Genomic DNA, 9,299 nt, shown 5'->3' with positions numbered 1-9,299 from the left:
TGCTGCTTCATAATTTTATGTAAATAGCAGTAGTTATCCAACTTAGTTTGCTTTATCTGCATATGTTTGTATCCTCTATTTGTATTTTATTAAAAATAAATTTCACATTGGTCATGAATAAATCATTAACATGATTTTCCAGTCTTTAACTGTGAGTCACACAAGTGCAGCTACAGAGAGAACTGTTAAATTAAGAAATGTAAAGTGCCATGTCACTGATTCCAACACCAACCCCCCAGCCTGTTATTTCAGCCAAAGTTTTCTTTCTGCCATTATTTCTCTTTAAACCTGGAGTAACGAAATAAATCAATGTAATTACTCATGCAGTAAGGTACTATGGACATGAGTAAAAATTGAAAATTTTTCTAACTAAATGTCAAGTTTTTCTATTTGATATATTCAATAGTTGATCAAGATCTTGCTCTGCTTTTCAAACTTACTCAAATACGCAGTGTCACTGACTAACGTCAGAAGAACAAGAAGTTCGCTATTTGTCATATGTATGAGTCTGAGAAATTTAAAGAGCTATCCCTTGAACAGAAGCTCATGATAATGTTAGACTTCAGTTATTGAGGAAAAACAGCCTGAGTGGCATTGCAAAACCCCACTGACAGCTGCGCTTTTGTTTCAGAAAATGGAGGAGGTACAGAATGTGACTATTTTGGTTTATGTTCTCAATCCATAGGGATAATGCAGGGAGAAGTTAAAGTGACCTATTAAAGTTGGAAGTGTTTGTGAAATGACAGTGTTCACAGTTCCATGGAAAGGAACAGAGTGGCAGAGTAAAGTTAATAAACTTGGGAAAAATCAGTCTTTTGGAAATGACAGGCAGGATCTCCTGAGAAAAACGTCTAAGTAATAAACCTCTCTCTTCCTACCTTCTCTAAATATGTTACAAGAAAATGGAATATTTTAAAGAAATGGTAGCTCTCTATAGTAGTGGAGAAGGAGAGATATGAAAGCATATAGAGAGGTTGGTTTTTTTCTGTTGTTTTGGGTTTGTTTTGTTGGTTTGGTTTTTTGTGGGGTTTTTTGTTGGTTGCTTGGTTTTTGTTTGGGGATCTTTTCAATATTTTCGCAGTGCTGCCCATGGTCCTCATTTTCAGTTACAGGGAACCAAACTAGCATCTAAAATGCTTAGGAAGATTGGCAAGGAAGATTAAAAGATTCATGAAAAAATTGGAGAAATAAAGGAAAGTATCCATCACACTTTGAACAAATGATAGCATTAAAACTTTTGGTTTGGGAGAATAAAGATACAGTGTAATTAGATTTCTAATGCATTAATTTTTAATACAGACAGAGAAAATAGTTTTAAGAGTATTTCATTACCTTGACTGTTTTTAATTGGCAAACTATAATGTATTTTTTCTTCAAGGACTTAAAAAAATAAAGAGGTGTTTTTTGAATCATTAGTTACTTTTGAGAAATAATGGAGGACAGATTAGATCCTAGGGGACTGAAGAAGAACAAACACTATATAGAAAATGTAGTTTAAGGGTGAGGAAAAAATGAACACAATATCCAGTACTAGGGAAGAAAAAAAGAACTCTAAATGAATAATGAATCCATTTATCGGACCTAGAGGATAATGAAATAAGAAGAAAGCAACCAGATGAATTTGACAAGAACAAATTATGCCAAAAAAATCAGTTTACTTTCTTCAGTAGAAAATGTTCGTCTAGTGGATAAAGAAATGGGAGAGCAGTATGTGATATTTTACTCTGGTAAGAATTCTGATGTCATCTTATGCGATATGACCAAAATGACTGGTGACATTGACCAGGTGAAACTACTGATCAATATATGTGCAACTGGCTGATCTGCCCCCCACCTCACACTCTGTGGTTTTCTCTCTAATCAAAAGGGCCTTTGATGGTACAGCTCTATCTAATGTTTTCAAATTTAGCTTTGCTGTTATAATACAGCATATAGTTAGAATATCTCTAGATTTAACTGTCTTAGGTACGTATTAAATATTACAGGAAAATACCAGAATAAGCTTTGAGAAATGGTGAAGTGGCTAATCACTGGTACTGCAGTGGAGGATACCAGGGCTTGCAGCAGATGGTAAGCCACATGTCTAGAACAAGAAAAAGGTCAAGTAAACTTTTTTTCTTTTTCTTGTAGGAGTAAAACAGCAGCTAAACTGAAATGAAGAAGCAGGAGTTTTGCTTATAACCCATGAGAGTTAATTATTATTTTCTGATGTGGATGAAACTCTTGAAGAGCGTGTGAAGTTTTAAGTATCATCCTTGAAGACTCTATAGTGAAAGTGAAGGATACCCATTAAAAAAGAAATCCAACAGGTTTGGAAAACAGTGAAAATCATGAAAGAATTCAACTCTTGAATTTGCAAGATGTACAAATTCCTAAGAAAAAGATGAGAATTACTTTCCCCCACCCCAGTAGTACTAGGAGAAAATGGGACTAACTTTAGACATTGATAAAAAATGAGGAAACCACTTTTAAATGGTATGGCTAATAAACCACTGGAATAGCCTACCAAAGAAGAGCGTGGAATCTCCTTCAGTTAATGCTGTATGTAGTCAACAAGTTTAATATTGGTCAGAGATAATCTAAGTGAGCTCCTTTTCCTGCTGGATGTCAGACGTGTGGCTGGAGACTTCTTCTAGCCCTTCCTTAACATGTTTTTTCTTATTCACAGATAATGTGCTTTCAGGATAAGTTCTCTAGTTTAAACTACTGAGAGAATTTTTGTGATGAGAACAGTATGTTCAATAATTCAGAACAAGAATGATTTGTGTGGGATGACTGCAGGTACATTGTTATTGCAGTCAGTATTTATGCAGGAAAATAACTCTTTTTATCAAAGATTCCATGTAGCAAGGAGTTAATAATTAGGAGTTATGTAATTTTACCTAAATACTAAAGGTAGATAAATATCAACAGAATATGCAGTGGGAAATAGATTTGGATTTCGCCTTTTCTCTCCATTATTATTGCCATACAAAGCACTAGCATGAAAAGTTGGCAAAATATTTTAAAGTGTATTTTGTTATCTATTGCTGCTATTGAGTATTTCTGCCTGATTTTAGAGCAGTTAAATTTACCAAAAGAAATAGAACTTAAGTTTATTCAATGTTGTTACTACTATGTTTTGCATAATTTATTTTGAGTTCAAATTTCTGCTGTAGCAGTATTTAATGAAAATTAATATTTCAGGGATATATTTATTTATTTTACTAGCTAACTAGAAATAAATCCTGAAATATTGGACTATATACATTCATATTTCTTTTTCCCTTGATATTCAAATTGATTTGGAGTGTTCTGACTTCAATAAAAAAAAAATCAAACCAAAAAAAAAGATTCTGATATTTCTGAGAACTACTGGGTTTTAAAAAATCTAGGGAAATACCAAATAATTACACAGAGGATAAAATAAAATGTGTAAGTACATATTAAGATTTCAAACACATCTACATTTCCTGAAACAAATTGAAAACCTGCCTTTTCTGTCAATCTGGTGGATTCATACAGGAGATAATATTCTAGACAACTATTGCAAATGCTAATATTAAGTGGTTTTTTAGAGAAAGAAACAGAAAATACTGGGCAGTTTTCATATTAAGGAAATATGAAATTTCAGGTTGTGCCTACTTGCATATTTTTATTTTTTTACCATCTGGATTTGTCAATAATATCTGTATTCATATAGAAACAGAGAATTCAATCAGTTCATAACATTTTAACCTGAGGCTGCCAAATCCACCTGGAGATATCCACATTTTAGGGTCAGTTGTGAGGTATAAATCAATAAGAACTCAGTCCAGTTCATTTATCTTCTAATTCCCTTTGACTCATCAGCTTCATGAGAAAAAAACCCCAAACATTTTCTCCTTTGCAATCTTCAGAAGTAGTATCCATCCAAATTATCCCAAACGCCTAAAATTTGGGCCATCAGTCAACCCTTACAACCATAACTTGTCTTTTGTGAACACTTTATTGCAAATGCAATTAAGGATATACTCCTCTTTAAAATTGTATACCTAGTGAGCCAGGGTATATATTTCGGTTTCATCAAGATCTGAAGCACCCATGTATGCAGTCCCACAGCTGCAACTTGCTCACTAGTAGATTGATGTAAGGTGCTTAATACTGTAACTACAGTCTTCTGTAACATAGCTAATGGAAACCCTTCTCCAATTCTATTGTAAATGTTGTCTTCAGAAATACCAGGCTGTGTGTTGCTATAGAAAGAGAGAACACAATGGGATGTAAAACTTACTTGTACTAAATGTTGTGGAGGAGTGGATACCATTTAGCAACTTCTCTTTCTGCTCTGCAGCACTTGTCACCCAGCACCTCTACAGATTGACAAGGTGCTGTCCAAAGCTCATAGAACTCCTTAGACTCATAGGCTTTTTAACCTTAAACAATACACATGTAAGGAAGATTTCTCTACAGAGTTGACACATTGGTGCTAATACCTTTGGAAACTGAGGATGGAGGATTGTTTTTCAATATTTATTTTGTGGTTTTAGTTGCAAAAACTTCAGAAAAAGTAAACTGTTTTTAAGCTGTACAGGTGCAAGATACACCACCTTCTCAGTCCCTGATAGTGGGGAAGTCATATCATCATCATCATCATCATCATCATGGCTAGGCTTCACGAATGAAGATTTGGGAAGGGCTCTACCCACGTTTGTTGCAAGCGCGTTGGTGGCAAAAATGGCCAATATGAGAAAGGCATGTCCAGTTGCAAAAGGCACAGCAGAAAGACTCCTCAGGAGGTACATTCTTCAAGGCACGATTCTTTCTGCGTTGTCTTTTCTCCCCAAGAGTGATCCTGCGTGCTTTCTCAAAGGCATCAGCAGTGTTATAGATGGTGTGTCTCCAGACCTCCTGATTGGAGGCCAGAGTAGACCAGTTATGTTGATCAATATGGTCAAGGCTGAGATGTTGTTTCAGGGAGTCCTTGTATCTTCTCTTCGGGGCTCCTCTCACGTGGTGGCCTGTGGCAAGTTCACCATAAAGCAAGATCTTAGGGAGGCGGTGGTCCTTCATCCTGGAGACGTGCCCTGCCCAACGCAGCTGTGTTCTCAGCAACATGGCCTCAATACTTGTGATTGCTGCTTGTTCTAGAACATATGTATTGGTCACATAATCTGACCAGTGGATGTTTAGGATTGTGCGGAGACAGCGCTGATGGAAGCGTTCTAGGAGTCGCAGGTGGTGGCGGTAGATGACCCATGATTCAGATTCATATAAGAGAGTAGACAGCACTATGGCTCTGTAAACACTGATCTTTGTACTTTTCTTCAAGTGTTTATTTCGCCAAACTCTTTTATGAAGCTTTCTGAAGGCACTGTATGCCTTTGCTAACCTGTTGTCTGTCTCTCTGTCAATCTTACCATCTGAGGAGATGAGACTACCTAGGTAATTAAACTGCTGGACTGATTTGAGCTCTGATTGGCCAATGGTGATATGGGGATGATGGAAGACTTCCTGAGGTGCCGATTGATAGAGAACTTCTATCTTCTTTAAGTTGACTTCCAGCCCAAAGAGCTCAGTAGCGTCTGCAAAGCAGGATGTTAGATGCTCCAGAGCTGCTTCTGTGTGGGCGACAAGGGCGGCATCATCAGCATAAAGCAGCTCCCATTGCTACAATTTTTTAAGTGTTTGACTACTAGTCTGTTACATCTCTAGTGTTTTTTTTTTTTCCTATACTTGTCTCTGAGGAGTAGTTTAGGAAGCTGAATTCTAGTCCCCCAGATCTAATTATAAGATCTCAGTACTTTGAAATTTTCCTTCACGTTACATAATACTGTTACTGATGTCTGCATGTCCTTTTCAGATTTCATTTCTCTATAGCCACGAGGATAGATAAATACTCAAGTCTTTTAAGATCTTCTTAATCTGTAATTGTTCTGTATGTTTCTCTACAATGCTATCTTTACGCTTTTCCTTTTTTTTTTATTTGTCAATCGTTTCAGTCTTTTGATGTTAATTTTGGGTCTTGGTTCTAACCTTGAAAGCAGCTAGTGAGTCAACCAAAGGTATGAGAGAATTAATTTTGATTCTGAAGTTGCAGAATAGTTGGTCTTTTGGGGCATATATGTTTATATGTGTTTTTCAGGAGCCTACTCTTGTATCCAGGCAATAACCCAGGATGTAGGTTCAAAAAGAAACACATACACACAAACACCCCTCTATGCCCTGCTCTCCAAATTCTGTTATTTGCAGCCCATTTTCATGGAAATTGTCTGAGAATTGAGCCATTGCAACCAGAGTTGCAGTGGTATTTGTGGTACGTGCAACAAGGCATTGATATAGCACCAATTCATCACATAACAAACAGAGGTTTTACCTAGAGTGAAATGCAGAGAAGTTAATTACTGAATAGGTTTATTATCAGATAGACTGACCATTAGTTTAGACCACTTGCTGTAAATATTTTAAATATATTGCATTCAGAGCTTTGCTGAAGACACTTTGAACCTGTCTTTCAACCTGATATGAATAGTTGAAATCAACCACAGATGCTGATTAAGACAAAAAATATTTGCACAGGGGAATGATATCTGTCATGTTAACAACCGTTTGAAGAAGTTTTTTATTGCAGGGTAAGAGCTGTGCCAGAAGTTTTCGACCAACCACACTTGGTTTTGCTGACACTGTGGTATATTGGTGTAAATGATTTGACTGCATGTTGACTTTTACAGAAACTCTATGAATGCGTAATAGGAATCTGTTCAAATTCAATAAGTATTCATATTTGAGACTGTTTTAGCTATATTCAGAGTTGGATTTATTTTCTCATTGTGCTGTTCCAGTTAATTTTACAACCTTCTATTTTGAAAACACAAAGTTTTCGTTAGTTTTCCTTCAGATATTCTATCTTTGGTATTTGCTCCAAGGGAACTAAGATTTAGAAAGTGGCAGTGCCTATGGAATTGTATTGGTTTAAATTGCTGTCTCAGGATTTATGTCTTGATAGATTTTTTTTTTCCTTAAAATAGCTTTTTAATATGTTTAATATGGCTGAACACTGTGGGCCATGCAGTTCCTATGGAGGATGACTGTCCGCCTTTTGTGCGGAGTAAGGCTGGACAAAGAGGAAGAGAAAAGAAACATTTGGTTAGCACAGTTGGCAGCCATGGGCTGGCTTCTGGATGTGAATTATGATCTGGTGGTTACTGTGGATGGTATGTCTCCATTCTGTTTGACCCCTGAGAACCTTTAGGCAGCACTGCTGACACATTCCTCTTTCTCTTTGCGTCTCCTACCATCATCTCCAAATGGCTCTCATCTACCCTTTCTTTTAGACTGTCCTTTGCTTTCCTACTCTGGGTGTTATTGAGAAATCACATGTAAATAGATGTGCTGGGATCTTCATGATGGTCTGTGTCATCCAAATTTGTCATTCTTTTATCCCTTTCTGGGATAAGAACACCTTCTGGTGCTTCCACAGACATACAATCTCTGTTCCTAGCAAATTTACAATTCCTATTACAAATCTCTGTGCAGAGAAAGAAGAAATTGTTGATGTACCATGTATTTGTTTGATGCACCGTGTGGCAAAAACTTGGTAGGGATAGCTTAGCAAAAGTAGAATAGAAATTGTCAGGATAAATTAGTGTTCTCTGAAATTTGTACTTCAACAGCCTTATAAGGAGCTGCAGACAGTCCTTTAGCTATAGGATGTATGAGCTTTCTTTGCTATGCTTTTAGCAGTGCTCTTCCATCATTGGAGAGCATGTGGAGAATGATACACGCAATAACACCCCATGGGAGCAGAGAAATTCCAAGAGCTGGTGCAAGGAAGCAGCTGTCGGCAGCTTTTTTCTCTCTGTGTAAGAAAGATACCATGAGGTACCAGGGAATGGAATTCTCTGTATTCTGAGACTTCAAATTCTGAAAGGTAACAGGTCTAATATAAGGACTTCCTTTATCCTGCTATTGCCTTAGGACTCACTTTCCAGGAAAGCAGAAAGTGAGCTACATAAATATAAAATGAGAAAAAAAACAGTAGCTGCCAACTCATTGGGGTTGCAGGGGTTAATGGCACTGTAGACCTTAAACTTTGACTTCCTCTTTAAAAACACTGTTGCGTTGTGAGTCATGCTTTTGTACTCTGCCTCAGAAAGCTCAGAGTGTACAGAAGGTTAAACATAGAAATAATAAAATAAATAAAAGAATGTTTTAAAAAACTGGAAGGAAAACAAAAGAGTGAGGTGTCAGTAGAACAGAGACACCAAAACAAGAAAAGGAAGACTATGGGTAAAAGTCATGAAAGGAAAGCCAAATGTAATGATGAAGTCAGAAAAGATAGGTAGACTGATATTACAAAGAAAGATAAACCCAAGTGGGTGATGTAGGAATTAGTCAATGGAAGCATTTATAAAGTATAATGCAAAGATATTTGTGACAATGTGGAGTAACAGCCTAGAACAGCTATAACTACACAGCACAACACAGATGCTTCTCAAGCTCTGAAAGCATTATAGCTACATCAGCATGTGCCTGAGTTAATTAATGCAGGTATGGTATGGTGCTGAGGCAGCTGCAAGGCTTCCAGCCCTGGAGTAGGCAAACAGGCAGACGGTGTGTTAGCATGACACTTTGAGTTGCATCTGTGAGCAAAGGCCAAGGTTTTCTGACCCAGTCTAATACAAAATATAAACAAGAAACCAGGAAATGGCCTTTCAGAGTTTCAGGTGATGAGGAAGAAAGAACGGAATAGGAAGAAAAGGAAGCAGGAGAAAGGGAAAATATAGCTAGGGGGGCTGGGTCTCTGAAATAAGAAGAAATCAAAGAACATGGTACCTCCCACACATTTACCCCAACAGCTCACATCCTCCTGTCATTCCTTCCAGTTTACACTAATTGTTTGAAGCTGCCTACTTATGAAGAGCTTTGGAATAAAGGTGAAAAGCAGTGCAAAGGGGCTGGGAAATATTTAGCCTGGAACAGCTCACAGTGGCACTGCTCTTCATTCTGCATGGTATAAACAACTGTTGCTATTTTCAAGCTGATTATCACTCACATCACTTTTGGAAAGAACTATAAGTATACTGTTTGGTATTTTTAAAATCCTTGTAATATTGAGAGTTACTATGGCCCATTTACTCTGTCTTTTGGTGGGTGAAATTGAGACAAAGAGAAACAGACAGCTATCTCAAGTTCAGAGCAGAAGTCTGCCCTAGAAAATATTTCATTCCAGACCTCCATAGTCTTACTCTGCTGTCTCATCAGTGGACATCCGTGTGGACAGTCCTCCTCTCATCAATTCCCCAATATAGTAATAAAAATATCACAGATAACTCCAGCGC

The sequence above is a fragment of the Corapipo altera genome, unplaced genomic scaffold, assembly GCF_003945725.1.
Source record: "Corapipo altera isolate COAL_440 unplaced genomic scaffold, ASM394572v1 24, whole genome shotgun sequence".
Lineage (NCBI taxonomy): Eukaryota > Metazoa > Chordata > Aves > Passeriformes > Pipridae > Corapipo > Corapipo altera.
The sequence above is the reverse complement of the archived record's forward strand: the minus strand, read 5'-3'. Positions refer to the sequence as shown.